The following is a 20,437-nucleotide window of genomic DNA, read 5'->3' as shown; positions in this document are numbered from 1 at the left end:
TTTTGCCACTCTTTTGACATTTCTCCTTCGTAAGGTTTTCCATTTCATGATGGAAAGACATACAAGCCAAGAACAAGACGAAATTATCAAAATTTACTACCGATATTCGGAGTCCAAAGCTCATTCCTGGCTGAATGGCTTTGTCCATAAGCAAAATATGGGTTATTGTTCTGGCACCAATCCTCACGTACTCCATGAGTCATCAATGCATCCCCAAAAAAATTTTGGGTTTGGTGTGGATTATGGGTCGGCTATGTCATTGGGCTGTACTTCTTCCGTGATGAACAAGACCAGCACGTTACTGTGAATGGGAATAGATACCGTTCAATGATAACAGAATATTATTGGCCCCAATTGGATGATATGGACTTGGAGGACATATGGTTCAAACAGAACGGAGCCACAAGCCACACGGCGAGTGCCACAATCAATTTATTGGAAACCAAGTTTGGAGAACGTGTTATCTCACGAAATGGTCCATTCGATTGGCCACCTTGGTCTTGCGATTCAAAGCCGCGAGACTATTTTCTGAGCTACGTCAAGTCTATGGTCTATGCCAACAAACCAGCGACGATTGATGAACTTCGTACGAATATCGATCTCGAAATTGCAGCAGTATCTGCCGTCGTAGCGTCTGGACTTTTGCAATCGTGCCCGTGATGCCCATGCAGAATAAATCGAGTTCCATACATAAGGGCATCCAACGTACATTCACAGAAATGAAGAATTTCAATGATATGCACAAACTTTTTTGTTTTACTAAAAAATATATTTTTTTATCGCTCTTATTGAAAAACCCTATATTTTTCAATAAAGTTTGATATGATTGAATTGAATATTGGAGCCCATAGTAGAAGTCATTGGGGCTAGAGACCATATTTGACACGTATGTTGAAGGTCATGGGAGAAGCCGTTGTACAAAACTTCAGCCAAATCTGATAATCAAGACCCCAGATCGGTATATATGACAGCTATATCGGATTATGGACCGATTTCAACCAGCGAAAATCATAAGAAAACACCTCATGCCACATTTCAGCCAAATCGGATAAGAATTGCGCCCTCTAGTGGCTCAAGATGTCTAGATTCAAGATGGGTTTATATGGCAGCTATATCAAAACATGGATCGATATGAACCATTTAAAATCCCAACTGACCTATACTTATAAGAAGTATATGTGCGGCTAGCTTTACTCCTTCGAAAGTTAACGACAGATAGACGGACGGACATGGCTAGATCGCCTTAAAATGTCATAACGATCAAGAATATATATTTGATTTATGGGGTCTCAGACGAATATTTCTGGGGGTTACAAACAGAATGACGAAATTAGTATACCCCCATCCTATGGTGGAGGGTATAATTAGATTTTATTTAAAATAACCTTTTTTCTAAAGATTTCTTGGTATAGCTTTTCAAAATTTCAGTCTAATCGGATAAGAATTGCGCCCTATGGAGGCTGCAGAATAAAATTGGGAGATCCGTCTATAGGGGAGCTATATCAGATTATGAACCATACCCGGCACGGGATAGCTGTGAGGACCATACAGGCTGGAACATTGAGGTTCCATCTGTGTGGTGTTCATTGTTGTCACGAGTAGTTTAGCTGCGATCTACCGGGCGCGTCCTCAAGTGAGAGGCCGGGTGGCATCGGCTCTTGTACAAATACTGAGTGTCTATGATGCTCGATATGACAAGGCGGGTTATTAGCGCCTTTAAATAACCAATGGCTACGCTGTTTCCGCGGCGATCGGCCCTCAATTGCCTTGTCCGATTTCGATGAAATTTCATGTATTCAGTGTTTTGAGCATCTATATAGAATTAATATTTTTTTTTAAATTTCATACCCACCACCGAAGGATGGGGGTATATTCATTTTGTCATTCCATTTGCAACACATCGAAATATCCATTTCCGATCCTATAAAGTATTTATTTTCTTGATCAGCGTAAAAATCTAAGACGATCTAACCATGTCCGTCTGTCTGTTGATATCACGCTACAGTCTTGAAAAAAAATAGAGATATTGAGCTGAAACTTTGCACAGATTCTTTTTTTCCATAAGCAGGTTAAGTTCGAAGATGGGCTATATCGGATTATATCTTGATATAGCCCCCATATAGACCAATCCACCGATTTAGGGTCTTAGGCCCATAAAAGCAACATTTATTATCCGATTTTGCTGAAATTTGGGACAGAGAGTTGTGTTAGGCCCTTCGACATCCTTCTCCAATTTGGGCCAGTTCGATCCAGATTTGGATATAGCTGTTATATAGACCAACCGCTGATTTAGGGTCTTAGGCCCATAAAAGCCACATTTATTATCGGATGTTGCTGAAATTTGGGCCAGTGAGTTCAGTTAGGCCACTCGACATCTTTCTTCAATTTGGCCCAGATTGGTACAGATTTGGATATAGCTGCCATATAGACCGATCTTTCGATTTAAGGTCTTGCGCCCATAAAAGGCGCATTTATTGTCCGATTTTGCCAAAATTTGGGACAGTGAGTTGTGTTAGGCCCTTCGATATTTTTGACCCAGATCGGTCCAGATTTGAATATAGAAACATATTTCGATATAGCTGCTATGGGGCATAAGATATGCATTTTTCGTCGGATTTTGACGAAAGGTGGTTTACGTATATACCCGAGGTGGTGGGTATCGAATGCCTTTTTACTTGTTCTAACATAATTTTTGTTTAAATTTTTTTTTTTTAATTTTTGTTTTAAAACTATAAAATCGCGCCTGCTGACATAAAATCGCACCTGCTGAACCACTATTGTGGTTCAGGGTGTTATAACTTATTGAATTTGTTTGTTACACCCATAAGAAAGAGAGATAGACCCATTGATAAATATACCGATGAACTCAGAATCACTTTCTGATTCGAGTTAGCTGTGTCTGTCTGTCTGTCCATGTTAGTTTGTGCACAAATTACTGGTCGCAATTTTCATCCGATCGTCTTGAAATTTGGTACAGACATGATTTTCTGCCTAGAGACATAGCCTATTGAAATTGGAAGAAAATCGGTTCAGATTTGGATATAGCTCCCATATATATGTTCGTCCGATTTTCAGTTAAAATGCAATAAAATGGTCATTTGTTAACCGATTCTCGTAAAATTTGGCATGAGGTTTTTCTCTTGACTTTTAATATTACTGGTGAATTTTATAGAAATCGGTTCAAATTTATATATAGCTGTCTATTATATATATATCGCCCGTTTTAACACCTAGATCTACTGCACCCCCATTTATTGACCAATCTTCCCAAAACTTTGGACAACGCTTTCTTCGAGGACTTCCACAATGTCTTTTTAGTTTGGTCGACATCGGTTCAGATTTGGATATAGCTCCCATATATATGTTTGTCCGGTTTTGAGAAATATTGCAATAGAGAGCTCATTTGTTAACCGATTCTTTCGAAATTTGGCAGGAAGGATTTTCCTATGACTCTTGATATTGCTTGTGAATTTCATAGAAATCGGTTCAGATTTAGATATAGCTGTCATGTATGTATATCGCCCGGTTTTCACTTCTATGGCCACTGCAAGCGCATTTATTGACCAATCTTTCCAAAATTTTGTACAACGCTTTCTCCGAGGACTTCCACAATTTCTATTTAGTTTGGTCGACATCGGGTCAGATTTCGATATAGCTCCCATTTATATGTTCGTCCGATTTTGAGAAGTATTGCAATAGATTGCTCATTTGTTAACCGATTGTTTCGAAATTTGGCAGGAAGGAATTTCTTATGACTCTTGATATTACTTGTGAATTTCATAGAAATCGGTTCTGATTTAGATATAGTTGTCATATATGTTTATCGCCCGATTTTCACTTCTATGGGCACTGCCAGCGCATTTATTGACCAATCTTCCCAAAATTTTGTAAAACGATTTCTTCGAGGACTTCCACAATGTTTATTTAGTTTGGTCGACATCGGTTCAGATTTCGATATAGCTCCCATATATATGTTTGTCCGATTTTGAGAAATATTGCAATAGAGTGCTCATTTGTTAACCCATTCTTTCGAAATTTGGTAGGAAGGATTTTCTTATGACCCTTTATATTGCTTGTGAATTTCATAGAAATCGGTTCAGATTTAGATGTAGTTGTCATATATGTTTATCGCCCGATTTTCACTTCTAGAGCCACTGCTAGCGCATTTATTGACCAATATTGCCAAAATTTTGTACAACGCTGTCCTTGACAACTTCCACAATATCTAATAAGTTTGGTCATAATCGGATCAGATTTAGACGTAGCTCCCCATATATGTTGGTCAGATTTTGAGAAATATTGCAATAAAGTGCTCATTTGTTAATCGATTCTCTCGAAATTTCGCAGGAAAGATTTTCTTATGACTTTTAATATTACTGGTGAATTTCATATAAATCGGTTCAGATTTAGATATAGCTGTCATATATGTTTATCGCCCGATTTTCACTTCCAGAGCCACTGCCAATGCAATATTGCCAAAATTTTGCACAACGATTTCCTCAATGCCTACCACATATTTAACAAGTTTGGTCAAAATCGGATCAGATTTAGATGGAGCTCCCAAATAGATGTTCGTCAGATTTTGGGTAATTTGCAATAATGATGTGATTTGTCAACCATATTTATTACAGTTTGAAAATATTTGCTCGAAATTTGATACGGATTGCTTAATAACCCATCTGAAAACCTCCGCCGAGGTCCATCAAAATTGGCTCAGAATAAGATATACCTCCCACTTTGTACTTATGGGGTAGGTGCAGGGTAGTATAAAGTAGGCACCGCCCGACTTTTGCCCTTTCTTACTGGTTTTAATATAGAAACCATTAAATTAAACAAGTAATTAAAACTGTTGCCGGAAATTTCTTTCCTAAGAAGTTTTAAAAAATTTTATGTTTGAATTTTTTGGATAAAAAAATTCCAATTTTCGAGAAGCCAACTGTCTCTCATGACTTTATATGAGGGAATTTTTTTTTTAATTAGTTTCACTCGTCCACTTTATGCCAGTTCAAATTTCATTAGTATACCTATTTCCTAACTCGAGCTATAATTTTTCTAAGACAGCTCTGTTCTTGGATATTTTTCTACCCACTCGCAGTTAATGGTTTTGATTGATTTGATTTAATTTTATAATTATTTTCCATTTATTTACACCCAATTTGCAATTTTTTGTAAAATCCAGTATGAAAGGCATTGTTCTCTTGAACTATAAAAAATATATTTATCTTTAAAATCCCATTTGATATAGTGATTAGCACCTAATTCGATTGATGCTTTGTCCACTTTTTAAGTATTAGCAACACTAACACCAAGTAACTTGATACGCTCAGTCATATGGCAAAGATTTTTTTACCATTTATCTTAGGAATGCTAAGAAAAGAATATTTGCGGTTTTGTCAAAACTATGCTATACAGAGCTTGCCAATGGCAACAGAACAATAGGTGAAATTTATAGCAAAACTTGGTATTTTTAACAAAAAGTGACTGAATTTAATGACCCAACGAGTAACAATTTCTGCTGCCAATTGGAGCATTACACTGAGCTCTAAGCTTTAAGGTTAATTTTGTGGTAAATGGCTGTTGGCAAATATTTTTGAAAGCATTAACCACAATTAGGCCCAATGTCACACACACGTTAGAGGAGAAAAAAAAGAAAAACAGTTTGTAGACATATTAAACAAACTCCACCATAGAAGGAGTAAAGAAACATTAAGCAAATACATTGGCTAGGCTATGCACTATGGGGAGTGTTTAAAACTCTACCCAGTCTAATTTTAGTAAACATAAGATTCGTGCTCTACTTTCAAATCGATTTTATATAAGCCCCATAAATGCATCATCGGTAAAAAAGTTCTGTTTCAGTGTAGGGTGGACCCCAGGGTCTTTGACTCGAAAATAAGTGTAAATTTACCAAAAAGTATGAGTATCAATTCGACTCAAATATGAATATCAAATTCGTGCTCCAGTCCCAAATTCCTTTAACCCCATATTACCATGGTTGGTAAATATGAACCGATTGGCCAGAAAAGTGAATATCAAATTCGTTCTCTACTTCCAAATACCGTTGATTTGAGCTCCATATTGCCATAGTCGGAAATAAGGTTCAGTTTAGGGCGTACCCTCAAACACATCGTTAAAAAAATGGATATTAAATTCGTTTTCTACTCTCAAATATCTTACATTTGACACCCATATTGTCTTAATAGGTCAATTTACCTATTTGACGTGTTTTAGGAGGAAAAGCGCCATCTAGACTCGAACGGAAATTTTAATGTCATATTCTTAATCTACTCTCAAATACCTTCCATTTGAGTCCCATACAGCCGTGATCGGCTAATATGCTCATTTGGAGGTGGGGCGACCTCCCATTACCTAGACCTAATTTTTTAGGCCATATTTGTAATCTACTACCGAATACTTTTCATTTGAGTCTCATATTGACATTAATGTCAAATATATCTGTTTAGAGAAGTTTTGGGGTTGGGGGTGGGGGGGTTTCTTAGACTCAAATTTTAATGCCATATTCGTTTTCTAGTCCCGCATAGTGCCTAGCAATCCACTTTTAGATTTGTTTGGCGTTTTTGGGGTAAGTGGGAGGGTCCGCCACCATCCGATAAATAAATTATGTAGCCTATGTTTCCTTCCAGACCAACCTACACAATCTGTGAAAGTTTTAAGAAAATCTATTCAGCCATTTTTAATTCTATGGAACAAACAAACAAACCGCGTCCCATATTGTCACGATGGGTTCATATGCCCACTTGGGGCGTTTTTGGAGGGTGGGATGACTCCCTATACTTTGATCTGATTTTGTAAGCCAAATTCGTATTCTACTCCTAAATATCTTTCATTTAAGCCCCATATTGATATGAACGTTCAATTTGTCTGCTTTTAGACATTTTGGGGTTATGGCGACTTCTTGGTTACTTGAAACCAATTTTTAATACCATATTCGCATTCTACTCCTCAAGGCCTTTCATTTGCTACCCATATTGTCTTTATAGGTCCACTTGTGATTTTGAGTGGAATTTTTGTGATAACGAGGGAGGGTCCGTCCCCTTCCGATATCAACAAATTATAAAGCATATCCCTCTTACCTGACTATATTCGTAATCTAGTCCCGAATACCTTTAAATTAAGTCCCATATTGTAATGCTCGTCCAATAAACCTATTTTATGGGGTTTTGGGGTTGGGGCGGCTCCCAATTATTTGGATTAAATTTTTAATATGAAATTCGTACTTTACTCCTGAATTCCTTTCATTTCAATCCCATATTGTCCTGATCGGTACACTTTTATTTTTGCATGGTACTTTTGGGGTAAGGGGGAGGATCAAGCTACAGTCTTGTCCATAAGCAGGTTCAGTTCGAAGATGGGCTATATCGGACTATATCTTGATATAGCCCCCATATAGACCGATCCGATACCCTATTTGGCTGAAATTTGGGACAGTGAGTTGTGTTAAACCCCTCCACATCCTTCTTCAATTTGACCCAGATTGGTCCAGATTTGGATATAGCTGCCATATAAACCGACCCGCCGATTTAGGTTCTAAGGTCCATAAAAGCCACATTTATTATCCGATTTAGCTGAAATTCGGGACAGTGAGTTGTGTTGGGCCCATCGATATTCTTCTATAATTTGGCCAATCAGTCCAGAATTGGATGTAGTTGCCATATGGACCGATCTCCCGATTTAAAGTTTTGGACCCACAAAAGGCGCATTACTTGTCCGATGTCGCCGAAATTGGGGGCAGTGAGTTAAGTGAAGCCCCTCGACATACTTCTGCAATATGACACAGATCGGTCCAGAATTGGATGTAGCTGGCATATGGACCGATCACTCGATTTAAGGTTTTGGGCTCATAAAAGGCGCATTTATTGCCCGATGTCGTCGAAATTTGGAACAATGAGTTAGGTGAAGCCCCTTGACATACTTCTTTAATATGGCACAGATCGGTCCAGATTTGGATATAGCTGCCATATAGACCGATCACTCGATTTAAGGTGTTGGACTCATAAAAGGCGCACTTATTGCCCGATGTCGCCGAAATTTGGGACAGTGAGTTAGGTAAAGCCCCTGGACATACTTCTTTAATATGACACAGATCGGTCCAGATTTGGATATAGCTGCCATATAGACCGATCTCTCGATTTAAAGTTTTGGGCCTATAAAAGGCGCATTACTTGTCCGATGTCGTCGAAATTTGGGGCAGTGAGTTAAGTTAAGTACCTCGACATACTTCTGCAATATGGCACAGATCGGTACAGATTTGGATATAGCTGCCATATAGACCGATCTCTCGACTTAAGGTTTTTGGGCCATAAGAGGCGCATTACTTGTCTGATGTCTCCGAAATTTGGGACAGTGAGTTAAGTTAAGCCCCTCGACATACTTCTGCAATATGGCACAGATCGGTCCAGATTTGGATATAGCTGCCATATAGACTGATCTCTCGATTTAAGGTTTTGGGCCCATAAAAGGCGCATTTATTGTCCGATGTATCTGAAATTTGGGACAGTGAGTTAAGTTAAGCCCCTCGACATACTTCTGAAATATGGCACAGATCGGTCCAGATTTGGATATAGCTGTCATATAGACCGATCTTTCGATTTAAGGTTTTGGGTCCATAAAAGGCGCATTTATTGTCCGATGTCGCCGAAATTTGGGACAGTGAGTTCAGTTAAGCCCCTCGACATACTTCTGCAATATGGCACAGATCGGTCCAGATTTAGATATAGCTGTCATATAGACCGATCTCTCGATTTAAGGTTTTGGGTCCATAAAAGGCGCATTTATTGTCCGATGTCGCCGAAATTGGGGACAGTGAGTTGTATTAAGGGCCCATAAAAGGCGCGTTTATTGTCCGAAGTCGGAACATATTTCGATATAGCTGCTATGGTATTTATTTATTTACTTTTTTTTTAATTAAATACTTAAACTTTATTTCAAAATAATATTTTCATTATAGTTTAACTTATGCTTGATATTCTCCAAAATTGTAGTTTCCTATCAAAATGTTTGCCATTTTTTTTGTTCTCCAATGATTGATAAACTTTAATTGACTTGTGACATTATTAGACAACTGCATTCATCGCCTCAAAACCTCAACACTGTTCACGTAATAATAAAATTTTATTTAATTTCATATAAGAGCCCACACAAGCTTAGTTTGTGGTGGGGCATGACCATATTTGTGGTGTAGACCAACCAAGTGAATAAAATGCGAATGACATTGAAATTTTTGTTTATATTCCTACAAATTTGGTGTTTGTTTTTTTTTATTTATAATCCCATAAAGTTTTTAACAACCCCAACGTGTTAACCATAAGCAAGTGACTTTTGGTTTTTTTTTTTTTTTTGGTTTCATTTTCTTAACAACATCTGCATGCCTTGTATGTTATGTCGGTTGCTTGGCTTGATTTGCACCAAAATATGTTGCTTATCAAAGGTGTTGCTTGAAAAGATGAATAGCCATTTAAACAAGAATGTCGGTGATTACTATGAAGGTGTTGAGCATCATTAATATTCTGGAGGTGTTGCGGGTTCATGTGTGTATGGGCCTATTGACACCAAGCGCTATAATATTTTTGCCACATTTTTTATGGATTTGTGTTCCAAGAATGCATTAAAAATTGTGTTTTTCTTGGAGTCTGGGGTAATTGCAATATTTATTATGAACATGCGAAGGTGTCACTTGGGTACTTTGTTTTTTAAGACTCAATGGTGTATTTTACAAAATAAGGATAAAAGCATTTGGGGAATTAAGCTAATTGCCAAGGCCGATACTTCTCAATATCATATTGTTTAAATTCGATCCAGAGTGAAGGAATTTAAAAAAAGTAAAAAGGCATTAAGTTCGGCCGAGTCGTACTTTGGAACCTTTTCTCATTATACGGTGAAAAATGCGTCAAATATGAGCCATTAGCAGCTATTGGGTTGCCCAAAAAGCGGACTTTTCATATAGTCGGCGTTGACAAATTTTTTCACAGCTTGTGACTCTGTAATTGCATTCTTTCTTCTGTCAGTTATCAGCTGTTACTTTTAGCTTGCTTTAGAAAAAAAGTGTAAAAAAGTATATTTGATTAAAGTTCATTCTATGTTTTATTAAAAATGCATTTACTTTCTTTTAAAAAATCCGCAATTACTTTTTGGACAACCCAATATATCGAAATATGGTCCCATTTGGACCAAAGACGCAGCGGACGTCGAGGGGTCCAATGCAATTCACTGTTCAAGACGGTAAACAACATTTTGTCTGTATATAAAAATATTGTCGGAATTTCTCAATATTCGGAAAGGATATGAAATTGTACCAAATTTCAGAAAAATGCACCATTTATAGACCCAAGAACTTAAATCAGGAAATCGGTGTATGTATATGGCAGCTTTATCAACATATAGAACGATCTGAACAATATAGGGCACGGTTGTCCAAAAGCCGTATATAGCTCACTTCAGTTGAGTTAGGTTAGGTAAGAGTGGCAGTCCTTTACGGACTCTCTTAGATAATTTTAGGTCCATTGTGATACCACAGTAGCGACAGATCAAGGATTCTGAAGAGCCTAATATAGTAGAGTATTTTTGTCTGAAAATCAATTGATACTTTCCCTATCGATACTATCGGCAAAGTTAAATTTTTTGCGAAATTGAACAAAAATAAGCGATTCGACACTAAATGTATATACATATTGGGTTGCCCCAAAAGTAATTGCGGATTTTTTAAAAAAAATTAAATGCATTTTTAATACAACTTAGAATGAACTTTAATCAAATATATAATTGGCATTTTGTTCGATAACCTTTTGCCATCTTCCTGGCAAATTTAGTATTCCACGCTCATAGAACTTCTGGCCTTTATCTGCAAAAAACTGAACCAAGTGCGATTTTATAGCCTCATCATTGCCGAAAGTTGTACCATTTAAGGAGTTCTGCAAAGATCGAAATAAATGGTAGTCTGATGGTGCAAGGTCAGGGCTATATGGTGGATGCATCAAAAGTTCCCAGCTAAGCTCACTGAGTTTTTGGCGAGTGACCAAAGATGTGTGAGGTCTAGCGTTGTCCTGGTGGAATATGACACCAATTCTGGTCGCTTCTCATTGATGGCTGTATTCAATTTGTCTAATTGTTGACAGTAAACATCCGAATTAATCGTTTGGTTCCTTGGAAGCAGCTCAAAATATACCACACCCTTCCAATCCCACCAAACAGACAGCATAACCTGCTTTTGGTAGATATCAGCCTTTGAAGTGGTTTGAGCTGGTGAGGTCAATCTCCTGATTTTAACTCGATTGATTTTCTCATTTCAAGTAAAGCTGATGGGAAATTAACGATAGTATCGATATTTTTCATTAGAAGTATTGAATGTTGTCATTATCAATAGTTTGCCAGCTCTTTAACACAGCTCCTTGTGCCAAATTTCAGCGAATTCGGGTAGATATCTCTGATTTTATGCGCCCAAAACATTAGTCGGGAGATGTGTATATGTGACATCGCCGCAGTCATATGCCTTGACGCCTTGTCGGTTAGCCGAGGAAATATTGGTGAGTAGAGCAAGAGTGAGTGAAACAAAAGTTACTGAGTTCGCGAATCGTGGTTAAAACCGTCAAGTGACGTCTGACTAAACAGTGTACTTTTGTGGTCACTGCACCGTATAGCTCCAAGTTTTCCCCCGACACTGAATCATAAAATTCCGTGCAACCTCCGACCTTGTACCTTTAGCCAGTGTATTTTCGTGGTCACTGCACCATAAAGATGGGTGAAAATGTTGAAAAACGACCGCCGGCAACCAATGTACTTTCGTAGTCACTGTACCGTAAAAGCTCAGTAAGTCCCCGCCAACAACAACCGATGTGCCTACGCAAAACAGTGTACTTTCGTGGTCGCTGCACCGAAAAAGCTTCTTAAAGCCGAGTAGTTGGTACCCCGTCAATGGTGTACCTTCGAGGTCACTGCACCGTAGTTCCACTGATGTGCCTTCGCTAAACTGTGTACTTCATGGTCACTGCACCGTAAAAGTTTCGTAAAACCCGCGCTGCTTAAACCCCGCCAACAGTGTCCTTTCGAGGTATATGCAAATTTTGACCATGAACATTCCACTAACGAACAGGGGCAAACTTCTCACATATCAATAAGTGCAGTCCGATTCAAGTTTAAGCTCAATGATAAGGGGCCTCCTTTTCGTAGCCGAGTCTGAACGGCGTGCCGCTGTGCCACACCTCTTTGGAGAGAAGTTTTACATGGCATAGTACCTCACAAATGTTGCCAGCATTAGGAGGGGAAAACCACCGCTGACATTTTTTGTCTGATGGTCTCGCCAGGATTCGAACCCAGGCGTTCAGCGTCATAGGAGGACATGCTAATCTCTGCGCTACGGTGGCCTCTGTCATGCCATGTCATCATGTGCAGAATTTCAAAGCCCTATGTTATTCGGACTCGGCTATAAAAAGGAGGTCCCTTATCATTGATCTTAAACTTGAATCGGACTGCACTCATTGATATGTGAGAAGTTCCATAGTCAAAATTTGCAAATTCAAAGAGTTGTAAGGTTCGGAATAAATCCTAGTTGTTGTTGTGTACCGGGCCGGCTTATTGTTTTGTATGCCAGCTCGTTGATAATGCCACTGTCAATCTAATTTTTTTTTATACAGGCACTCAACACCGTCGGTGCAAGGATTTTTTTTTTATTTGTGGGAGCACTTTATTAAGCATTTCGCATACCTATAAATGGTACATAACGGTAAACTTAATCCTATTTCCTTTTTCATTAATATCCTTAAAAATAAACATATCATTTTGTAAACAATTGGTTATACTAAACAGCTGTTGAGTACTAATCAGCTGATTTAATCCAAGGTATACTTACTAGTTTATGAAACGTATCGATAACACTACAGAGTTATCTCTATTCCACAGTGCATCGTTGCCCATGTAATAAGAATCCAAAAGTTGCTTGAAAACTGAAATAAGGACTTTTAACATATTTGGTACCTTTATCGTAGAGCATTTAATTGTTCAAAATATTTTGGTTTCTCTATTCGATGAGAAGAATAGAGTTTATTATTTTTACTGCCGTCTTCTAATTTCATAGTATGACTCAACGTTTTAGTTACAAACATTTCCTTTTCCTCTGAGCATCAATGAATCAGTTGGAAGTGCAACTGATTAGACGGTATTTTAAGTTTTGTAAAATTTTTCCACAATACAAAAATTAATTAAATATCTTTTCAACTCTGCGACTCTTGCCTATTTTTAAGTACCCTTCAAAAGACAAAGGCTTAATCCCATAAACTTTGAATTGTTAATGAATTTCTCTTTCATTAACTCCCTCCTTTCTCACCTTAGGAAACATTCACAAAACACACACACGCACACACACACTAATCGTATTTGAGAAACTTCAATTAACGACGGCATCAACAGACACTCTCGAAAATTAGGCGCTGCCTGCCCATTGTTGAAAATGAATGCTTTTCCGTAGTAAATATTTGGCCCTAAAAAACACTTACCAACAAGCATTTACATAAGTTTTAATGCTGCCGTTTGCTGCCTTAGGAAGAGCTGCAAGTCGGCTTTTCTTAGAGACAAATATATCGGAAGATTTCTATTTTTTTTCCTCAGCTCATGGATTTTGTTTTTGTTATTGCTTTCAGGGTGAATGGAGTCTGTGAGGGAATTTGAAGAGAGTAGAAACCTCAGAGGAGGTTTCTAGAACAACACATTAGCGTTGTCGCTGACTCTGTAGCAAGCTGTCGTTGAAGCCAATGGTGGAAGTCACATTACATTTTGTGTGGCCATGACTTTGTTTCATTGACTCAGCTCTAACTTGGTCGGGCCAAGCTGACTTGACTCAGCTGCGCGCTTGAGAAAGTGACATTAATGCGGTGATTAACCGTAAAAATGAGTACGCGGCAAACAATGGTAAAAACAACAACAACAGCAATAGACCAACTGTCAGTAGCTACAGCAGCAACAACAACAAACAAAAACATACATAAACAATGACACTGACTGTAATTATAATAACCATCATCACCGTCAGCCGACTAAAGTAGCAGCTACGGTCAGCCAGCAGTCAGACTTCTATGAGGTACAAGCAGCATATTTACAGATATACTCGTATGAACATATGTTCATATTCTTCTGCTGAGGCCACAAAGGAAATTTCTGTTTATTGGTTCATTGTTGTTGTTGTTGTTGTTATAAAATGTTTAACAATGTGTGCTAGATGTGTGGAGCTTTTTCATCGTGAATCTTCAATCAAACATCTTGCAGTCTAATCGACTGTCTAATGATGTCTCTGCTGTCTAATGGCTTATTGTTGTTGGGCTTTGTGTTGTTGTTGTTGTTGTTGGTTACATGGTTGTTTGGCTATTCTTTAGTACTCTCAATTTTTTGTTGGTTTCATTTTCTTTTCTATTTCTTGGGCTAAGGCTATTGTGTACCCCCTTTGCCTTCCTTCTTAATTACTGCTAAGTTTTAAATTTACCCAAAATACTTGCACATGGGGGGGGGGGGGTGGGGGGGGGGTGGAAATGAGAAAGTAAAATTGGTCAGTAGTACGAACAATAGAGTGGGTAATGTTTAGAAGAAAAACTATAGGCATTTAAAAAAAGGCGATAAAAGAAATAAGTAAAAACACCAATGTAAGCACGCACCTATAATGCCGAACGTCTGGGGTTCAAATCCAGGGCAAGAACATCAGATATAACTTTCAGCGGTGAATATACTCTCACTAATATTGGCGGCATGTATGAGGTATTCAGCCGTTTTTAAACTTCGTTACTTAATGGTGATTCCACATCGCGAGAAAAATTGTATCGGTCAGCATTTGTTGATATCAGATAAGTATCCCTGCAAATCTATAATTCAGTCTTCTAGAAAAAATTTGCATCTTTAAAAACTCATTAAGTCCTTTCTAATGTTGAATAACTACACTGACAGAAAAATGACTGTACTTTGCCAATTCCGCCTGGTATTATTTCGCTTTGCGTCATTGGCAAAAATTTTTAATACCATTTGGTATCAATTCAATACCAGACAAAAGAGACTGTTAAGAATTGATGGCGTCACATTCGTATTCTTGTCATCTCGCCAGAAGTGTTGTTGTAGGTGAAGCCTATTATTCTAAAGACCCGGACATGAATAAAGCAAGTGCTCGATCGCCTCTTCTTTTAATATTATAAAGTAATTAAGTATTACATAGTTCACAGTGGCCGCTTATGATTTATACCACAGAAATCAGTGAACTTTTATCAAAAGCCAGCCATGATATACCAGAAAGGCAGTTTGGCATCCATGTATACATTGCCACCTCGTCACCTAATCCGCACTGGCAATCTCCTATTTTTTGCTATGTTCGCCGGAAAGACTGGATCGCTTACCGAGGACCAGCCGATCTTAGCATATTCGTCCGCCTTCCTATTTTCCGGAAATACCATATACCAGAGAGGCAAGACGAGGCAGAATTTCGTCACAAACTTCGAATTCACTGTCCTTGAATCTAAAGGCTTGAGAGCCTCAAACTTTCATTTGAGGCTATGTAGTGGCACAGACCTATGACGAAAGACAGTACACTCGTCAGACAGTCTTAGCAACCTCACCAATATTGGGTAGGATATAATACAGCACACAACAATACAGTTGGGGACAGTACTGTACAGGCCACCGTAGCCCTATGATGCTGAACGCCTGGGTGCGAAGTAGAGTAGAGTAGAGTAGAGTAGAGTAGAGTAGAGTAGAGTAGAGTAGAGTAGAGTAGAGTAGAGTAGAGCAGAGTAGAGTAGAGTAGAGTAGAGTAGAGTAGAGTAGAGTAGAGTAGAGTAGAGTAGAGTAGAGTAGAGTAGAGTAGAGTAGAGTAGAGTAGAGTAGAGTAGAGTAGAGTAGAGTAGAGTAGAGTAGAGTAGAGTAGAGTAGAGTAGAGTAGAGTAGAGTAGAGTAGAGTAGAGTAGAGTAGAGTAGAGTAGAGTAGAGTAGAGTAGAGTAGAGTAGAGTAAGAGTAGAGTAGAGTAGAGTAGAGAGTAGAGTAGAGTAGAGTAGAGTAGAGTAGAGTAGAGTAGAAGTAGAGTAGAGTAGAGTAGAGTAGAGTAGAGTAGAGTAGAGTAGAGTAGAGTAGAGTAGAGTAGAGTAGAGTAGAGTAGAGTAGAGTAGAGTAGAGTAGAGTAGAGTAGAGTAGAGTAGAGTAGAGTAGAGTAGAGTAGAGTAGAGTAGAGTAGAGTAGAGTAGAGTAGAGTAGAGTAGAGAGTAGAGTAGAGTAGAGTAGAGTAGAGTAGAGTAGAGTAGAGTAGAGTAGAGTAGAGTAGAGTAGAGTAGAGTAGAGTAGAGTAGAGTAGAGTAGAGAGTAGAGTAGAGTAGAGTAGAGTAGAGTAGAGTAGAGTAGAGTAGAGTAGAGTAGAGTAGAGTAGAGTAGAGTAGAGTAGAGTAGGAGAGTAGAGTAGAGTAGAGTAGAGTAGAGTAGAGTAGAGTAGAGTAGAGTAGAGTAGAGTAGAGTAGAGTAGAGTAGAGTAGAGTAGAGTAGAGTAGAGTAGAGTAGAGTAGAGTAGAGTAGAGTAGAGTAGAGTAGAGTAGAGTAGAGTAGAGTAGAGTAGAGTAGAGTAGAGTAGAGTAGAGTAGAGTAGAGTAGAGTAGAGTAGAGTAGAGTAGAGTAGAGTAGAGTAGAGTAGAGTAGAGTAGAGTAGAGTAGAGTAGAGTAGAGTAGAGTAGAGTAGAGTAGAGTAGAGTAGAGTAGAGTAGAGTAGAGTAGAGTAGAGTAGAGTAGAGTAGAGTAGAGTAGAGTAGAGTAGAGTAGAGTAGAGTAGAGTAGAGTAGAGTAGAGTAGAGTAGAGTAGAGTAGAGTAGAGTAGAGTAGAGTAGAGTAGAGTAGAGTAGAGTAGAGTAGAGTAGAGTAGAGTAGAGTAGAGTAGAGTAGAGTAGAGTAGAGTAGAGTAGAGTAGAGTAGAGTAGAGTAGAGTAGAGTAGAGTAGAGTAGAGTAGAGTAGAGTAGAGTAGAGTAGAGTAGAGTAGAGTAGAGTAGAGTAGAGTAGAGTAGAGTAGAGTAGAGTAGAGTAGAGTAGAGTAGAGTAGAGTAGAGTAGAGTAGAGTAGAGTAGAGTAGAGTAGGTAGAGTAGAGTAGAGTAGAGTAGAGTAGAGTAGAGTAGTAGAAGTAGAGTAGAGTAGAGTAGAGTAGAGTAGAGTAGAGTAGAGTAGAGTAGAGTAGAGTAGAGTAGAGTAGAGTAGAGTAGAGTAGAGTAGAGTAGAGTAGAGTAGAGTAGAGTAGAGTAGAGTAGAGTAGAGTAGAGTAGAGTAGAGTAGAGTAGAGTAGAGTAGAGTAGAGTAGAGTAGAGTAGAGTAGAGTAGAGTAGAGTAGAGTAGAGTAGAGTAGAGTAGAGTAGAGTAGAGTAGAGTAGAGTAGAGTAGAGTAGAGTAGAGTAGAGTAGAGTAGAGTAGAGTAGAGTAGAGTAGAGTAGAGTAGAGTAGAGTAGAGTAGAGTAGAGTAGAGTAGAGTAGAGTAGAGTAGAGTAGAGTAGAGTAGAGTAGAGTAGAGTAGAGTAGAGTAGAGTAGAGTAGAGTAGAGTAGAGTAGAGTAGAGTAGAGTAGAGTAGAGTAGAGTAGAGTAGAGTAGAGTAGAGTAGAGTAGAGTAGAGTAGAGTAGAGTAGAGTAGAGTAGAGTAGAGTAGAGTAGAGTAGAGTAGAGTAGAGTAGAGTAGAGTAGAGTAGAGTAGAGTAGAGTAGAGTAGAGTAGAGTAGAGTAGAGTAGAGTAGAGTAGAGTAGAGTAGAGTAGAGTAGAGTAGAGTAGAGTAGAGTAGAGTAGAGTAGAGTAGAGTAGAGTAGAGTAGAGTAGAGTAGAGTAGAGTAGAGTAGAGTAGAGTAGAGTAGAGTAGAGTAGAGTAGAGTAGAGTAGAGTAGAGTAGAGTAGAGTAGAGTAGAGTAGAGTAGAGTAGAGTAGAGTAGAGTAGAGTAGAGTAGAGTAGAGTAGAGTAGAGTAGAGTAGAGTAGAGTAGAGTAGAGTAGAGTAGAGTAGAGTAGAGTAGAGTAGAGTAGAGTAGAGTAGAGTAGAGTAGAGTAGAGTAGAGTAGAGTAGAGTAGAGTAGAGTAGAGTAGAGTAGAGTAGAGTAGAGTAGAGTAGAGTAGAGTAGAGTAGAGTAGAGTAGAGTAGAGTAGAGTAGAGTAGAGTAGAGTAGAGTAGAGTAGAGTAGAGTAGAGTAGAGTAGAGTAGAGTAGAGTAGAGTAGAGTAGAGTAGAGTAGAGTAGAGTAGAGTAGAGTAGAGTAGAGTAGAGTAGAGTAGAGTAGAGTAGAGTAGAGTAGAGTAGAGTAGAGTAGAGTAGAGTAGAGTAGAGTAGAGTAGAGTAGAGTAGAGTAGAGTAGAGTAGAGTAGAGTAGAGTAGAGTAGAGTAGAGTAGAGTAGAGTAGAGTAGAGTAGAGTAGAGTAGAGTAGAGTAGAGTAGAGTAGAGTAGAGTAGAGTAGAGTAGAGTAGAGTAGAGTAGAGTAGAGTAGAGTAGAGTAGAGTAGAGTAGAGTAGAGTAGAGTAGAGTAGAGTAGAGTAGAGTAGAGTAGAGTAGAGTAGAGTAGAGTAGAGTAGAGTAGAGTAGAGTAGAGTAGAGTAGAGTAGAGTAGAGTCGAACGGTCACGGGAATAATGGTAATGGCACTGCGACTGTCCACGTCCGCTCTTCAATTTGTTTCATCGATCCTGACGTCAAAGTAAATGCGAGTTGTTATCGGAAAAACATTTTGGAAGCTGCGTTGAATCCACGAGCACACAAAAATTTCTGTAATAGCCCATGGCCTCACCAACAAGACTCGGCGCTGTAAGATAAAGCATGTGTAATCCAAGAATGACTAAAAAATCATGTTCCGCACTTCATTTCTTCATAGTTTAAGTCGCCACTTTTAGAGAGGAAGCAAGAAAAGGACTGAAATATATGTCAATATGCGTTGCTTCAGAAAGTCCTTTTACGGAATGAGCAAAAATCCCGGCAAATAACATTCGTACAGCTTGCAACCAGAGAACTGCAAGCTGTATCTGATTTGCGGTATACTCATAAAAGTGCAGTGGTAGTATCTATCGCCCCCTAATTGTTACGGTATTTTGTTCACCACACTGATTTGAGTGGCGACCATATGAATACTCGTCCACTCATTTTCATGCTTGGTGTACCACCGTTTTCATCATCGTCTTTGTCCATGGCGGTGTTATGCGTCAATGTAAGATGAGAATAGGAACACCGCATCAACATAACACATTGACTTGAATCATAAATATATGTTAATTAATTTCGTTCCGGAATACTAATTTTCATAATTTTCTGGGATTTTTTCAACTTTATTATGTTAAAATTAAAATTGCGGTGTTTGCATTTTGGCAAATACTCATCATACCACCGCATATGCAAGAGACTCATGAGAATAAGTATTTGCGGTGGTAGTTTTACTCAATCGTCGCTCGTGTGCTTCATTGCTCTTCATATACGAATACATCAGCACCACCGCAAAATCATTTGTGTTTTCCAACAAGCCGTTTGCGATGATTAGAGTTTAATGGTTGCGTTGATTCAGAAAGGCAAAAATTTTTGCCTCAAATGTGACACAGCGCTACAGATCGCTGCGTGCAACCCGTTTTGCGAACGACCCAGAGCAATATTCAAGTAAAAAAGTGATGATAGTTGTGTTCGTTTGAATTGTTAACACTTCATGTCAACTGCATTCCGATTAACATGATTCTTTTTTACCCATCACCATAGGATCCGGATCTAATAATCCAGTCCTTCCGTTGGAACACTTAGAAATGTTGATTTGCGATGACATTCTAAGTCAATCCGACCATGTCCGTCTGTCGAAACCACAATAGCAATCGAATGGCTTATCTTTGAAATTGTGCATAGATAATTCTTATAGATGTTGATCGTTGAGGATTGCAATTGGGGAAAATTTTTTCTCATATATAGCTATCATATAAAGTGTTCCTTCGCTTTGGCCGACATTTGGGACGTGAAGGAAGCCACCGTCCAGAGTTTATCATGATTACCTATGACGACAAATGCCTGGGTTCAAACCCCGGGGTAAACATCAAAAAAATGTTTATCATGACCACCTATGACAACAAACGCTTGGATTCAAACCCCGTGGTAAGCATCAAAAAATGTTGGCGGTGGTTACGCATTCTGGCTAAATTTTTGAGATATTCTGCTTTTCTACCAAATGGTGTCGCTATGAGGAAGCTTATCATTGAGTTGAAACTTTAATCGGACTGCGCTCATAAAATGTTCAGGAGAAATTTTGTTTTTTGTAAGTAGGTTTATATCATTCAACACCTATACTAAATCTCGCCCAGTAAGGTGCTTCAAAATCTACGAAGCCCTCTTATAAATCCAACCCCGATTTGGTTTTTTGAACCCCTGGACACTAGAGTTTTTGTACGGACGGACATTCAATCGGTGTATAACTCCTTTTGTACAGAAGTC

General features: G+C 38.6%; 1 protein-coding gene across 6 annotated transcripts in view; it reads right to left on the bottom strand.

Annotated features, from left to right (window-relative positions):
* The window catches only part of LOC106080376 (uncharacterized), a 91,483-nt gene that overhangs the window by 58,313 nt on the left and 12,733 nt on the right, over positions 1-20,437 (bottom strand). The window lies entirely within an intron of this gene.

The sequence above is a fragment of the Stomoxys calcitrans genome, chromosome 2 (assembly GCF_963082655.1).
Source record: "Stomoxys calcitrans chromosome 2, idStoCalc2.1, whole genome shotgun sequence".
In the NCBI taxonomy this organism is placed as follows: Eukaryota; Metazoa; Arthropoda; class Insecta; order Diptera; family Muscidae; genus Stomoxys; species Stomoxys calcitrans.
Note: the sequence above shows the minus strand (reverse complement) of the source record. Positions and strands in the feature narration are given on the sequence as shown.